This window comes from Carettochelys insculpta, chromosome 8, assembly GCF_033958435.1.
Source record: "Carettochelys insculpta isolate YL-2023 chromosome 8, ASM3395843v1, whole genome shotgun sequence".
Classification (NCBI taxonomy): domain Eukaryota; kingdom Metazoa; phylum Chordata; order Testudines; family Carettochelyidae; genus Carettochelys; species Carettochelys insculpta.
Genome location: NC_134144.1, coordinates 60,638,349 through 60,655,234, shown reverse-complemented (window position 1 = coordinate 60,655,234; position 16,886 = coordinate 60,638,349). Strand labels below are relative to the sequence as shown.

General features: G+C 44.3%; 1 long non-coding RNA gene across 1 annotated transcript in view; it reads right to left on the bottom strand.

Annotated features, from left to right (window-relative positions):
• LOC142016640 (uncharacterized) overlaps positions 1–8,443 on the bottom strand; it is a 107,713-nt gene extending 99,270 nt beyond the window's left edge. Inside the window, exon 1 of the long non-coding RNA XR_012646348.1 lies at positions 8,214–8,443. This is a non-coding gene — a long non-coding RNA (uncharacterized LOC142016640). The remainder of the gene's footprint in view (positions 1–8,213) is intronic.
• Between the last annotated feature and the right edge of the window lie 8,443 nt (positions 8,444–16,886).

Sequence of the window (16,886 nt, the reverse complement as noted above, 5' to 3'; positions counted from 1 at the left end):
TTCTGTCTTCAGCACAAAAATGATATGGCTTACTCACATCTGGAATAAGAAACTGAACCTTAATTTAAATTTTAACTTGCAGTAAAATTCTGGCAATAATAAAAACTCTCTTTTACCACTTTTCCTCATTTTTCCACCTTAGAAATCTGGTGTAGCTGACTTTATACTGTCCCACAAAAAAAAAAAAAAAAAAAAAAAAAAAAAATCAATAAATTTGATATATGACAATATATTACAAGTCAAAAAAACACAGCTAGCTACAGAAACATGAAGAAATGTGAAGTCATTTTTGATTTTGTACTGTACTCACTTTTCTTATGTTAACTCTAAGGAAATGCAAAAAACAAAAAACCCAGATAGCATATGGAATGAACTTCTGGATTATCTGGAGTTGAACACCTTTTACATGGTGCCCTAATTCCTTGTACAAGATTGGTAAATTGCACAGGAATACCTATGATAGCTAGATACTGTCTCATTTACGGTAGGTCAATGTTCATCTACTGTTTCGTAAGTGTGCATGTACCATGTAATATAAAAATTCAAAAAAAATCTTGTCAGTTACTGAAAAAAGGAATATTTTTAATAAATGAAAACTATGAAAAAAACCACAATCTAACAGGCTCATCTGCCAAACCGAGATACGCACAACCAAACTGAGCATCTCAGGTTAATGCAACTGCTGTCCCTGACAGGAGCGGGAAACCACTCCTGCCAGGTGCAGCAAGAGTAAGGCTTCTTCCCCTGACAGGAGCAGTTTCCCAGTCCCTGGAACCGCCTGGAGTTGGGAAACAGGCGGCAGCCTGGCTCACAGCTCCCCTCTACTTGCAGAGCTGGAAAACTGAGCAGTGCAGCAGCCCTGGTTAGTTTCCTGGCTCCAAGGTGTGGAAAGGAGCCAGGCTGCCCCTGGTTCCCAACTCTCTTCCACTGGCTGCAGCCAGGAAACTGACCAAGGCTGCTGCCCTGGCCAGTTTCCGGTCAGTTTCCCCTCTCTGCAGTAGAAGGGGAGATGGGAGCCAGGCTGCTGCCTGGTTCCCAGCCACCTACTGCTTGCAGGACCCAGGAAACTGACCAGCTGGTCAGTTTCCAAGGTCCGGCAAGCAGCAAGTGGCAGTGAGACAAGAACCAGGTTGGCTCCACTCTCCCCCATATCCCCTCAACTTGTACAAAAATTCAAGTTACATGGGGGTTGCAGAAATGCACCCCCACATAATCGAGGGTTTACTATACAAAACATACGTCCCCCATGTCCCTGATCCTGCAAAGAGATTCATATGAGAGGATTCCTCTGTCCACCCAGAACCCTGCTGGAGTGAATGTGACTCAGGGCAGGCACAGGCATCCATCAATTTACTTTTCTTTGGTTATGTCTACACTACAGCATAAATTTGAATCTGAGGCTGCTGCTACACTACCACGGTCCTATCAGAGGGCCCATGGTAATAAGGCAATTCGAAGCAAGCTAATGAGGCACTGAGATGCATATTCAGTGCCTCATTAGCATAATGGCAGCCACACAAACAACCTTTGATTTTCAGATTGACAGTGAAGATGGGGGCAGCTTCAAAATAAGTGTCCCGCTTTGACATTCCCTTACTCCGATCTAGTTCTGTGGGAATGTCAAAGCAGGACACTTATTTTGAAGCTGCCCCCATCTTCACTGTCAATCTGAAAATCAAAGTTTGTTTGTGTGGCTGCCATTATGCTAATGAGGCACTGAATATGCATCTCAGTGCCTCATTAGCTTGCTTCGAATTGCCTCATTACCATGGCCTCTCTGACAGGACCATGGAAGTGTAGCAGCAGCCTAAGGCATTAGCTCAATTTTAACCTGTGACTGTTCACCCATCAAATATCATTATTTCGAATTTAGGGGGCACTACAGATGATCTTCTTACTCTAACAACCCTAGTGGGATTAACGGGGAGTTTGAATGTAAGAGTTCAGATAAATGGTAGTGTGGAAACAGCTTCCAATTAAACCAGATTCATTGGCCTTCAGAGAAGTCCCACAGTGCCCCACAATCGTCCATTATGGCCTGTTGCGTCTCCAGTGCGCTCCAGGTGTGCAGGAAGTTAAGTAATAGGAAGTCTACCCACCACAGCTAAGATTTTCTCAGGGGCTGCTCATTGCTGAGGGGAAAGTCTACCCCTCACAGCTAAGATTCTGGAGGCTGTCACTGGGGGGAATTCTCCACAGATTACATCTTGTGGTATCCAACACCCACCCAAGGCACCCATTGGAGACTTTGTGGGGCAGCCCCCACAGTCATAGGCATTCGGGGCTGCCCCCCCATCAGAGCAGACTACTGAACGGACCATGTCAACTGGCCCTTCATCCTACTCCCCCACCCACCTCTCGACATCCCTTGCAGACTGGTGGGGGGGCAGATATCGCAAACTGTAATCTGTTCCTGTAGTATTTTCAGGGATGGTGTTTCTGGGAAAGGTGGCTGGAGTGCCAGTTGATGTAACACAGTCACCAAGGTGACCCCAGGGCAGTATTACAGTGGTACCTAAATGTGTTCTTTCTACAGGGGAAAAGCAGATGAGCAACCAGTATACAGGATTCAGTCACCTTCTGAAACAAGCCTATCTGGTTTTCCTTCGCCTTTCCTTCCTTCAGAAAAAATGGCTGCTTGCTTTCCACGGGAGGGGAATGAGGGCAATGTAATGCGGGAAGATATCACATACCCACAGCCACCTGCGAGGCATTTTTCCCCCATAGTGCACCAGTGAAAAAAATCCAGAATACTACAGGGCAGAGGAAATTGTGGGATAGATTTCCACAATGCACTGCAGCAACAGTCGATGTTTGGTAATTCACCATGGTAGCACTAGGTCAACTTTGTGGGGAGGTGAGTACACACAAATTCAAGTTTATTAAACCCAGCATTATAAAACTGATCTTAATAAAACTGAATATATATCATAGTGTAAACATAGCCTCAGCAAGGTCAAGGCCTAGTTTTGGGAAACCACTGTAACATGATGAAGAAACGCATGAAGGACATAAGGAATACATGAAAGACATTTTGCCTATTATTCACCAAAAACTAAACCTTGATCCATATAGAGATAAATCTCCTTGGAGGCCTTTTTTTTTTTTTTTTAATTAATAGTGTCTTTACTACATCTTAAATTGTCAGAACTCAGGCCTGGAAAAGCAAATTTATTTCTTGCTCTTTAATTCTTTAAATTTCTTGCTCTTTAATTCACTGCGGTTTACCGTAATGGCAATAGTCCCCCTGACTTCAAATCAGAGCAAAAGTAACTGATGTGCTTAACAAATAATCAAATTATTTAACACAAAAGCACACAACTAATCTTCACTTCCACTTATCTATTTTAAAAATATATAAACTTAAAAGATGCAGTACTGGACTGTAGTTCAGAACTACTAGAGAAAGATGTAGCTTGTATTTTAAAACTGAATTTTAGAAAACAATGCTTAAGTTTGGGCAAATAGTAGGAACTCAGGTACACAATTAAAATTTTCAAACTTTTTTTGCTCATGCACACATGGAACTACAGGAAGCTCTAAGTGAGGTTTGTTTTTTTCTTTTTTTGGAATCAGACTGACGCTCACAATATTAATACAGATTGGAATTATTTTAGTTTTTCATCTGCAGAGAAAGCAATACGCATCAACTGGCATGTCAGACAGGTATACTATCAGTTCCAAATTTGTTGTGACTATTAAGCAGTGCTTTATTTTATTATCATTATCCCTAAGAGCTATTGTCTGAGATCCCAGGCAGCTGTTAAAGAAAAATTACAGACTGACAAATGCCATTTGCAGTATTACACAAGTAAAACAAATGAAGCTAAAATAATTTCTGAAGCAAGCATTCAGGCAGAGTTCAGTGGAAATAAGAGTAATTTAAACAGTATTTTTCTCTATGCAAATAAAGTATAACATCTAAAATTACATTTCAAATAAATAACCACAATCATTAACCAAGGGCTTAGAATGAATGTGAATTTATCAAAATTCTCTCAAAAAAACAACAATAATCTTGTTTATCACTATTTTGCCAAAGGACCAACAACAAATGGGTCTCCTGTGCTTAGGCCTTGTACAAAGTAGAAAGCAGTCTCTGCCCTGAAAAGCCTACAATGGAAAAAATCAACAAGACAGACACATGCAGTGTCTGTAATGCTGTTGATGAGTCTGACAACTCTACATGTAGACCTATGTGATCCAGCTTTAACGTAGCTAGCTCATGCGCCAATAGCAGCGGACTGAGGCAGTACAGCTTCCCTATGGCCCACGCAACTGGGTAAACCTAGACCATGCTGGAATCTACATTATCACAATTTCACAGCTACCATGAACACAAGGGTGTGTCTTGCTGGGGCTTCTGGAAGGGACTGATGGATGCGTGACCCTTTCTGACAGTGTTGTGTGGCCGTTCTGTCAAGAGGCTGCTCTCTATCAACAGAGCGGATCGAAAGAGTGATCCACTTTGCTATCTGGCTAAGATCTTTCAACAGAAGTTTTGCCAGTAAGATATCTTCTGACAAAAACTTCTGTCAACAGATCGCTCTCATCTAGACATAGCCTCACTGCAACAAACCTATTGACTTCAGTCTGACTATTCACACACACGAAAGTATATCAGTGATTAGGTATTTGCAAGAGGAGACTTGTGAATAATTCCTTGCTTTGTCACAAGTTTGTGTGTGGCACTGGGCAAGGCACTTGGGCCATGGTAACGTTACAAGAGTGAAAGCAATAAATGGCCTGTCTTATGAAAAAAATGCCTAAAATAGGTGGGCTTGCTTAGCCTGGCTAAATGGTGGCTAAGGCTGATCAGAAGGAGGGGGAAATTTGATTATTCTCTACAAACATATCAAGGCATAAATAGCATAGATGGAGAAGAGCTCTCAACTAAAGGATGTCATTGGCATAAGAACAAATGGGTATCAATTGGTCATGAATAAATGCAGGATGTAAATTAGAAGATGCTTTCTAACCATATGTGGGGTGAGCTTCTGACACAATTTTCTAAAAGGCATAATAGGGGCAAACAAAGTAACTAGTTTTAAAATAGAGCATGATAAATTTATGAATGGGATTATATGACAGTGTTGCCTGCAATAGCAAGGGTATGGACCCCATCACCCAGGAAGTCCCTTCCAGTCCTCAGTCCATATTTGCCAGCAACCCTCCCTAACGCAGATACCACTTATACCAACAAAAGAAGGCTTTTGCCAGCATAGTTTATACTGGTTTAGCAAGCAAACTAAACTGTAGCTGCAAAAGCACTTTTGTGATGATACAAATTGTTTCTACATTAGGGCTTTCACTAGCAGTGAGATGTGACCAAAAACAATTTCCATATTACTATACCAATAACAGTTTTTCATGCAGATCTGAACTTAGTTTCTCTGGACCTCACTTCCCTAACTGGAAAACAGGGATACACCTGCTTTTCTACTTTGCAGGGGTCTTATGAGGAAAAAAAGGTAACAATTATCACGAGCAGAAAAATGATTGTTTCTGTAACCATAAAACATATCTAATATGACAAACTTGAATCCATATGGATCCCCGCTGACTTCATTTGAACGCTGCATGAACTTGGATCACTAAAACTCTCTTAAGTAGCCACCTATGATTTAAAATGAAGAGAATAATCTTCTATACATAAAATTCAACTGTCAAGAACAATTGCTATGGGTAGTTCAAATATTACCCTGTGCAAAAAAAAAAAAAAAAAGGCATGGAAACCAGGAATTGCACAACACCATTTAGTCCGAGCCTGGCAAAACAATGTTCTCCTCTACATTTAATGCTTGCATATACAAGGAAGAACCACAGTTACCGCCATTCACTTACAAATTAGTTGAAAGAGTGGTTGAGAACTGTATAGCAGTGAAACACAATAAACATATTCCTAAGATTTACAGCTGTCTAAAATTAAATAAAGGATAAAATTCAGTGTGAGGTAACAGGGAAGTAGAAAGTAATAGGGTTTGACGTACAACAAACTGCTTTGATATTTAAAAAATCTCTAGCTTCAACAACAAAAGGCCATTTTGGTAATTTGACTGAATGTGACTTTAAAATAAAGCCATAGTGAGTGGTTAAATCCAACTGTCTTTGCTGTTGGCTAAGAGCACTGCCTTCTTAAAAGACAGAAGACAATATTTTATTGAAATTAGAGCACCTTATGAATGCCTGAGATTGATCATACAGTAGCAACAAATGCCTGCACCAGCTGACATGCTGTAAACTTTAATCATTCTGTACACATCATAGGAAGTGCTGACAGCAATAACCCAGTCATTCTGTCCCAAACTATTGTAACAGATGCATTTAATTTATTCAGAATACTGAAAGGCTCAAACAAGCCTTTGTTCAATATCATAGGGAAGAATGGTAGAATGTGTACACAAAACCCCAATCCCGCAAACACTGAAGAACATGCTTAGATTTACTCATACGGGTAGCCCCACTGAAGTCAGTAGGATTACTAACACTCTTACTTACACATAGGTAAATATTGGAGGATTGGGTCCTTAGACAACACACAAACCTATAATATAAGTTTTCACTATCAAAATGTACTTTGTCCAATAAACTGATTCTGTGATACACTTGGAAATCCTGGTCATTTGTCTGATAAGAAAATGTAATTATAATTATAATTTTTATCTTGGCTGCTTTTTGAAAAAGGTTGCTTTCCAAATGCAAAAATTGGTACATGTCAGTATTGATAGCATGGTCAGCTGGTATCAACTATACATTGAGGAAATTAGATAAACTACTGCCTGCATTTCTATCCTATTCTTTGCTCCCCTCTCCCACTCCCACAATTTCAAACTGTGCAGCACCAGAAGTCACCATCTGGGGTCACAAGCTTAGTGATCAAAGATTTTATAAGAGTGTTCACATGACCAGTCTTTTCTAAGGTACTATTACCATCATCCAAGAGCACACCTCAGAAATAGGAGCCTGTTAATGAAAGTTAAGCTTTCCTATACTGAAACTGCTTGCTCTGCTGTCATTACAAAAACCGTACTGGAAGACAAACAGCATTCCAAATAGCCCCATTTAATAGCAAACACGGTTCAAAGGCTTTTAGCGGCAAGACTTCCAAAAGGCTGTGTAAAATGTTGCTCTATCACTTGTAAGGCTAGTAAATAATCTCTCTCCTTCCACATCAAAACAAAGTGCTCACACGTTTGCCAGGGGCTCAACAGACACGATGTGGGGAGGAAATAGGCAAAACAGAGGTGCTGAATTCTCATAGTGTTAAAGACTCCAGTCTTTCCTCACAGATCTAAGGATCTCCCTTCCTGCTTTCTATCCGGAGTGCAGGAAGAGAAGCTAAATGGTTTCCCGCATCCCAGTGCTGGATGTTTAAGCTTATCACACTCCCTTCATGCCCACTTCTTGTGCTTGGCAGCTAAAGTAACTGACATGGGAAGAATTACACCATTTCCCAGCATCTCCTGAGCGGACAGCACCATCTCTGGTAGGATCGGCCTGCTCCTCTCTATGGAGCACCGTAATTATCCAACGACCTAATAGCTGACAGCCTCCACTTAGAGACACTAATTGATGTAAACATGACACATCTGTAAAGACCCATCACCGTGCTCGTCTATTTCACCGGCTGCAACTTAGGGAACCAAGAGCCCAAAGTCCTGCACGATTCCCGGGTGACTCAGACGGGGGCAGATGACACGGAACGGGCTGAGAGTGGCCCAGGGCCCCCCCAGAGAGCAAAGTCTGGAGCCCTGCGCTGCCTGCTCAACTCTGCAGCAGCACCTGGAAGAGACGCGCCACGGCAGCCCAGGCCCCCGGGAGACCCTGCCAGCTGCGGGCTCCCGAACACAAGCACCGACAGCCTCCCCGACCCGCCTCCCCGCAGCAGGCTGGGGCGCTCTCCGCTGCGTTCCCACGCCGGGAAAGGTCATTCGAGCGCCCGGCTGCCTCTGCCCGTCCTGCGGCCAAGGCGCCGCCACCTCCCCGCCCCCCAGGCGCCCCCGGCCGTACCCCAGCCGGAGCAGGGCGGCAGCACCCGACCTGCCCCCAGCGTCCGGCGGCCCCGCCAGGTGCGCAGCCCGCACTTTTGCCCACCACTGGCTACAAGTTGGCCGGGAATCCGCGCTGGAGCGGTGGGGGGAGGGGCCGGGGGTCTCTTCCCCTGGGGGCGGGATTCCCCCCGCCCCCAGGGAATAGTTCCTGCAAACTCTCACCTGCTCCGGCTGCGGCGCCTGGCTCCCCCGGCCGCCCGGGTTCGCTGCCTGCTGCTCCTTCATGGCTGTCATGGCCCGCGCGGGCTCGGCTCGCCGCTACTTCAGCGCTGGGGACCGCTCCGCCGGCCCCGAGCGCATGACACCCGCCTCCCCGCTCGCCGTCAATGGGCACAGCCGCGGCGGCAAGTGACGCGGGGAGGAGCACCAAGGAGCGGCGGCGGCGGCGGCCACCGCCTCCTTTCCCGCTACCGCAGCCCCCCCGCCCCCCGCCGGAGCCAGGCGCGGGGAAGCGCGCTCGGAGGCGGAGGCACCCCCGGGGGCGGGCTGCCGCGCCTGCAGCCGCAGAGCCACGCGAAGCACCTGGCGGCGCTGGGACTCGCCCGCCCGGCCGGGGAGGGGCGGGCAGCACCGCAGCGGCGGCTCAGGGCGGCCGGCCGGCCAGGTGCGCCCCGCCGCTACCGGGAGCCTGGGGGCGGGGGGTCTGCCTGCTCCTGCCGCCCCGCCCGCTTCTAATGCTTTCACCCGCCTTCCTGGCAGCCCGGCCCCGGGCAGCGCGCGTGCAGCCTCCCCTCGGGCAGCGAAAGCAGCTGCGCCTGGGCTGGGTGGGGGAGATGTCGGCCTTAACCGGCTGAGAGGTGCACCCCGCGGCTTGCCCGCCTAGGCTCAGCCCTGTGCTCCCCCCAAGTCTGAGGTCTCCCTTCTGCACCTGTGCCCGAGGCTACCCAACTAGCCGGTAGCAGGTTGCCCTGCCTGGGTGAGCATGTGCAACTACCCTCAGGCACAATCAAGCCCGGTACCTCTGGAGCTTAGGGCAGGGACCTCTACAGCTTGAGCTAAAGGGCAGCTGGCCCTCAGCATGGGCTGTAGAGGACTTTTATTCTTTCTCTGTGAAGTGGTCTAAGTACCACGAGGTGGGAGTTAACCACGCATAGGTGTGCGGGTTACAGGTGTTACATATTAGGAACCACCTATTAGGAACACCTAATCAGCATCTTGTACAACAAACAGGGCAACATCAAAACAGAGCTCTCAAATCTGGAGACCCTTGTAAATGAACAGTCTTCCACGCAAACCTCCACATGGCTGGACTTTACTAGAACAAGACAGGAGATTTACAACACACATTTCTCTTCTCGACAGAAGAAAAAGGACTGTAAACTATCTAAACTCCCTACTTTCCACATTGGGCTGCAATAGTGGTACCCCTAACTCCCACAGCAATATTGTTAATCTGTCCAACTACACACAGCCTGGCAGAAGAATCTGCTCTTTCTCGGGGACTCTCTTTCTGCCCCACCACCCCCACAAACTTGATACAGTTCTGTGGTGATCTGGAAGCCTTCTTTTGCTGTCTATGACTCAAGGAATGCTTCCAACATGACACTGAACAGAACACTGACCCACAGGTACCATCCCACCTATGGTACAAGAAAAAGAATTCCTCATGAACTCCCCCGATAGTCGAAATGACAAACTGGACCTACACATAGAATGCTTCCGCTGGCATGCACAGGCAGAAATTGTGGAAAAGTGGCATCACTTACCCCATAACCTGAGCCATGAAGAACACAACGCCATCAACAGCCTCAGAAACAACTCGGACATTGTCATCCAAGAGGCCGACAAGGGAGGTGCTGTTGTCATCATGAACAGGACAGACTAATAAAAGGAGCCTGCCAGGCAACTCTCCAATACCACATTCTACAGGCCTCTGTCCGAGGATCCCACGGAGGAATACACAAAGAAACTACAGCACCTGCTCAAGACTTTCCCTATGAAAACACAGGAACAGATTTACACAGACACACCCCTTGAACCCAAACCAGGTTTATTCTACCTGCTACCCAAGATCCATAAACCTGGAAATCTCAGACACCCCGTCATCTCAGGCATTGGCACCCTCACCACAGGATTGTCTGGATATGTGGACTCTCTACTTAGACCCTATGCTACCAGCACCCCCAGCTGTCTTTGAGATATCACCGATTTCCTCAGGAAACTACAATCCATTAGTGACCTTCCGGAAAACAACATCCTGGCCACCATGGATGTAGAGGACCTTTACATCAATATCCCACATGGAAATGGACTCCAAGCTGTTAGGAACATTATCCCTGATGAGACCGAGGCACAAATGGTGGCAGAGCTTTGTGACTTTGTCCTCACTCACAACTATTTCAGATTTGGGGACAAATTATACCTTCAAATCAGTGGCACTGCTATGGGCACCTGCATGGCCCCACAGTATGCTAACATTTTTATGGCTGACCTGGAACAACACCTTCTCAGTTCACATCCCCTAATGCCCCTCCTCTACCTGAGCTACATTGGTGACATCTTCATCATCTGGACCCATGGGAAGGAGGCTCTTGAAGAGTTCCACCATGATTTCAACAGTTTTCATCCCACCACCAACCTTACCCTGGACCAGTCCACACAAGAGATTCACCTCCTGGACACTACTGCGTAGATAAGCAACAGTCACATAAATACCACCCTATACCAAAAACCCACAGACCGCTATGCTTATTTACATGCCTCCAGCTTCCATCCAGGGCATACTACACGATCCATTGTTAACAGCCAGGCACCAAGGTACAACTGTATTTGCTCTGATCCATCAGACAGAAACAAACATCTACAAGACCTTTACCAAGCTTTCCTCAAACTACAATACCCATCTAAGGAAGTGAGGAAACAGATTGATAGAGCCAGACAGGTACCCAGAAGCCACCTGCTACAAGACAGGCCTTGCAAGGAAAACAAGAGAACACCACTGACCATCACATACAGCCCCCACCTAAGGCCTCTCCAATGCATCATCAGTGATCTGCAACCCATCCTGAACAATGATCTTTCACTCTCACAGACCTTGGGATGCAGGCCTGTCTTCGCCTACAGACGGCCTGCCAACCTTAAACAAATCCTCACCAGCCACTACAAATCACAAACCAGTGACTCTAGACCTGGAACCAGCCCCTGCAACGGTCCTCGCTGACAACTCTGCTCACATATCTATACCAGTGACATCATCACAGGACCTAACATCAACCATACCATCCGGGGCTCCTTTACTTGTGCATCTATTAATATAATATATGCCATCATGTGCCAGCAATGCCCCACTGCAATTTACATTGGCCAAACTGGACAGTCTCTCCATAAAAGAATAAATGGACATTAATCAGATATCAAGAATGGTAATGTACAGAAGCCCATGGGTGAAACTTCAATCTCCCTGGACACTCAGTGGCAGATTTAAGGGTGACAGTTGTGAAACAAAGAAATTTAAAAATCAAATGGAGAGAGAAATCTCTGAGCTGCAGTTCATTTGCAAATTTGACTCCATTAACCAAGGATTAAGCAGAGACTAGGAGTGGCTCACACCTTACAAAACCAGCTTCTCTGCCCTGGGCATTAATATCTCCCCATTCGACTGACAAAGGCTCACATCCCCCTGTCTGATCTAACTTGTTTTTCACTCTTTTGATAAGTACTATTGCTACTGGGCCATTTCCACCTTGCTGAATAGACCTTGTCAGCTCTGACCCTCCCTCTTCCTGGGACCCCACTCTTTAAATACCCCTCTGACCCCCGCCCCACTCATGCATCTGATGAAGCGGGTTTTTGCCCACGGAAGCTTGTGCTCTAAAATATCTGTTAGTCTATAAGGTGCAAGACTTCTTGTTGTTCTCGAAGCTACAGACTAACCAGCTACCTCTCTGATAGGTATTACATACATAAGTGATGCTGTCACAGGCTTGGCCTTCCTTCAGCTCTTATTGGGAAAACTCAGATGGCAGAAGAACTGAGGAGCAGCAGCTGGGGACTACACAATCAAAGTGAGAAAACTTGATTCTGTGCAGGGTCCTACATGTATCTAGACTCACCTATGAACAAGCAGCCACCACTTTGAAAGGTCTCCATTCCTGACTCCAAGCGACCTAGGAGGGGGAGATCAGCATACTCTTTGAACCCTGTGAGATCATTCATTACTACATGCCATTGTTTTCTATGTGGACATTTATTCCAACAACTTATCCTTACCTTCCACATCTTCTCCAAACTCATTCTCTTCTCCATCCCTTTCTCTGTCACATCCTTCCTCACCACTCTACATTACCCATTGCACTTTCCTATTATTTTTTTCCCCTATCACTATTCTACTTCACCTCAACCTCTCTTTTGGTATACGTGCACCACACACTAGGAAAGGACAGTGGACTCAATGTGACATCTGCCAAATATTACTCATTTCTTTGCCTTCAAGTTGGATCCTTTCCCCTGATCCTATCTCTTGGACTTTCACTATCCTAGGCAGAGAGATTATTTATCCATACAGCACACAATATTGTGATCTCTAGGTTTTAGTATAGTACAAATAATGTTTAAAAAAACACCTACATTATCATAGCACTTATAGTACATTTCTGGTGAACGTTAGTTCATTAGTCCAGCTTCATTGGATAATAAAGTGTTTTTATTTTGCAGTTTTAATTGTTCATGTTTTGTGTTTTAAAACCATGTTTTGGTTCCTTTACACTTTTTTTTTAATGTCATCCATGTTGTTGAAGTTCCACCATTAATCAATGAGGCAAAGGATGCTGGCAGTCACAACACATTTAGTTTCAGTAGCAGTTTGCTGGATGCAGCTGTGCTAATCAAGCCAAACGTATTCTGGCTTGCTTGGTTTTATTACGCAAGTAGTATAAGATGTGTAATGTCAGTTTTCTTAAAGGGTATTCATATTGCCTTCTCTGAACCAGCCTAATCAATAGAACTACATGCTTAAATCAGTTATTTGTTTTTTTTTTTCTTTTGCTTGCTTGTTTGTTTTTGGATGGATATTGCAGGATCAGTCCTTATGCATTTAGGCCTGATCTAAAGGTCCCTGACATCAGATGGAAGACTCCCAATTATATCAATGGATTATACCTTATTAGTATCCACATGGCCCCAACATTTTTTATGGCTAGCTTAGAATAATGCTCCCTTAGCTCATGTCCCCATGTGCCCCTCCTCTGCTTGCGCTACATTAATTACAGCATCACCATCTCAACACATGGGAAGGAAGGCCTTGAAGAATTCTGCCAGGATTTCAACAATTTCCACCCCACCATCAGTCTCAGCCTGGACCACTCCACAGATGAGAGCCACTTGCTGGAAATTACAGTGCAAATAACAGATGGTCACATAAACACCACCCTATACCAAAAACTTACTGACTGCTGTGCTTACCTGTACGCTTCCAGGTTTCATCCAGAACTCGTCACATGACCCACTGCCTACAGCCTAGCCTTAGAACATGACTGCATTTACTCCAATCCCACTGACAGAAACATACACTTACAGGATCTCTATTGAGCACTCTTAAAACTACATTACCCAACTGGGAAAGGAAAGAAACAGATTGTCAGAGACTACGTCTACACGAGCCCCAAACTTCGAAATGGCCACGCAAATGGCCATTTCGAAGTTTACTAATGAAGTGCTGAAATGCATATTCAGCGCTTCATTAGCATGCGGGCGGCCGCGGCACTTTGAAATTGACGCAGCTCACCGCCGCGTGTCTCGTCCCGACGGGGCTCCTTTTCGAAAGGACCCCGCCTACTTCAAAGTCCCCTTATTCCCATGAGCTGATGGGAATAAGGGGACTTCGAAGTAGGCGGGGTCCTTTCAAAAAGGAGCCCCGTCGGGACGAGACGCGTGGCAGCGAGGCGTGTCAATTTCGAAGTGCCGCGGCCACCTGCATGCTAATGAAGCGCTGAATATGCCTTTCAGCGCTTCATTAGTAAACTTCGAAATGGCCATTTGTGTGGCCATTTCGAAGTTTGGGGCTCGTGTAGACATGGCCAGAGACAAACAGGCACCCAGAAGCCTCTTCCTAGAGAGCAGCCCCAACAAAGAAAACAACAGAACTTTGTCCATTCCTTATAGCCACCAGCTAAAATCTCTCCAATACACCATCAAGGATCCATAACTTATGAGATAACAATCCTTCACTCTCACAGGCACTGGGAGTCAGACTCATTCTTGCTTATGAACTGTCCCCCAACCTGAAACATATTCACCACCAACTAGACATCCCAGAACAGAAACACTTACCCAGGAACCAATCCCTGCAACAAACCCCATTGCCAACTCAGTCCACATATCTACCCTAATGACACCAACATAGGACCTAACCATATCCATATCAGCTGTACCATTATCACTTCTACTCATGTGATATATGCCAACACGTGTCAGCCACGGCCCTCTGCCATGCACATTGGACAAACCGGACTCTGTTTATGCAAAGGAATAATGGACAAAAATCAGACCTGAAGAATGATAATTACTAAAACCAAGAGGAGAGTACTTTAACATCCCTGGACACACAGTTACAGATTTGAAAGATACCATCTTTGTCCAAAATACTTCAAAAACAGATTGCAGCCTGAAACCTGGAATTCATATGTAAGTTTGACACCATCAGAATGGTCTGAATCTGAAGAAGTGGTCTTATGCATGGAAGCTCATTACACCTAAGAAATAAATTTGTTTGCCTTTGAGGTATTTTACACTACAGTTTGCTACTGAACTACTTGTTGTTGGCTTTTTTTTTTTTTGTTTTTTTATGAAGCTACAGACGAACATGGCTACCCCTTGAGACTCATTACAATACATAGTTTTCCCCTTTAGGTGTTCTCACCTTCTTATCACTGTTGGAAACGGGCCACATCCCTCCTGATTGAATTAGCCTTATTAACACTGATGCAACACTCCCATCTCTGTATGTATGTATATATTCCAAAATATCTCTTGGGCGGCGATGTGCACAAACACTAGTGCCCTGGAAAAGCTGAACATGACCAGCACTGAAGCCATTATCATTTACCGATAATTTTGTTGGCCTGGTCATGTGGTTCGGATTTCTGATCCGTGCTTCCCAAAACAATGGACAGGAATTGGATCACTTAGATCATGAGTGAAATTTTGAGCTTTTAAAAATTGTACAGGAAATCTGCTAATGTGAGGGTATAGACACAAGAATAGCTTGTCCAGATTGTGCTGTAGGGCAGGGATCAGCAACCAAAACATGTAGAAGAACCATTTTTTCCAATTTGGTAGAAAACTCAATAATTCAGGAGCCACACTGCATGTGAATACAAGTTGGTCCTTAATAAATAACTTTTTGAAACCCCTATTTTAAGAACAGCGCACATACAATGATTTGTAATGTGATACATATTTACTGAAGGATGTTCACAAACTTTTTCCATATTATATTTCCTCACACTTCCATGTGTGTTCGTACCACTGCCTTCCAGACATTCACTCCTGAACCATCTGTCTCTCTGGAGGACACCGTGGGGATTTATCCAGTGTTTCAAGATCACATATTGTTTGCTATTTAGATATGAATTGTTAATTTTGGGGGTTTTGGACATTCACCATTTATCAAAAATAACCAAGAGGGATGGGTTTTTGTTGTTTTTTTGTTTTTTGCTTTTTTACTTTGCAATTATATCATCAAGGGCCACAAAGAAGTCCTTAAAAGAGCAAGATGCAGCTCCAGAGCTGCAGGATGCAGACCCCTGCTCTAGGGGAAACTGGTAAGAATACATAATTGTTCAATTGGAATTTGGTCTGGACGCCAGAGTTATCATGAAACTCCATTGGATTGTTAAAGGCCTCAGGTAGTCAAGACCTCAACTTTAAAGCTCACCTACTAGCAGCAGTGCCCCTTTATACCTTAGTACATCTTCTGAATCACAAACCCTACTTTCCTATCTATAGCCCCAGTCCTGATCAGTTTTTGAAATCCACTAAGATCACATATGGTTTAAGGGTTGATTTATTTCCCTTGTATCACTCTGTTGAAGGAACATCTTAATAATGTTCACCTTTCTTAACTCTTGTAAAATTACAATACATTGCAAGATTTCTTTTTAGCAAATTATAAATAGCAATGTTAAATACATAATTTTTAAGTAGATGTGAGCCTGCAAAAATTAACCAAAATTGTAGCCCAGCTCCTCAGTTCGTGTGAATTAATGTAGCCCCATTCAGCTCAGTGGTGCTTCCATGATTTGCACCAGTTGAGGTTCTGACAGACATATTTTTGTACAGCACGCTTTTTAAGTGTTGATGAGTCCTTTAGGACAATTGAACTATGTAGTTGAGGAAATTCTCTTGCTGGGAGAGGAGGGGATAAAAAAAGCAAAGTGTCCTCTATATTCAAAAATACATTGTATTCTAATAACTGTTCTATTGAAAGCCTATTTTCTTTCTGAATAGATTGTAAACCTGTTTTTCTCGTCTTGCCTTGATTTAGAAAAAAAAACAATCACACATTGAGTTAATACAAATTAATGCAAATATATTCTAACAGGAAAAAATCATAGAACTTATCAAATACATATGCAAATATTTCAGAACTAATGCAAACAGAGCCAAGCTATATTTCAAAATACCACTCTTTAATCAATAAAAATGCACAACCAGTGTACACCCGCATATGTCTTTGGGAAGTGTTTGAAGAAATAATGGATTACAAAAGGACATAAATCATGGTTTCATCCCCATGACATCTGCTTCTTGTTACTGAATAATATATAAATTCAGAAGTTAGCCTATGTCACCTTCCAACATGAAAAGAGATGTACAAAGACGTGCAATATGATGGTC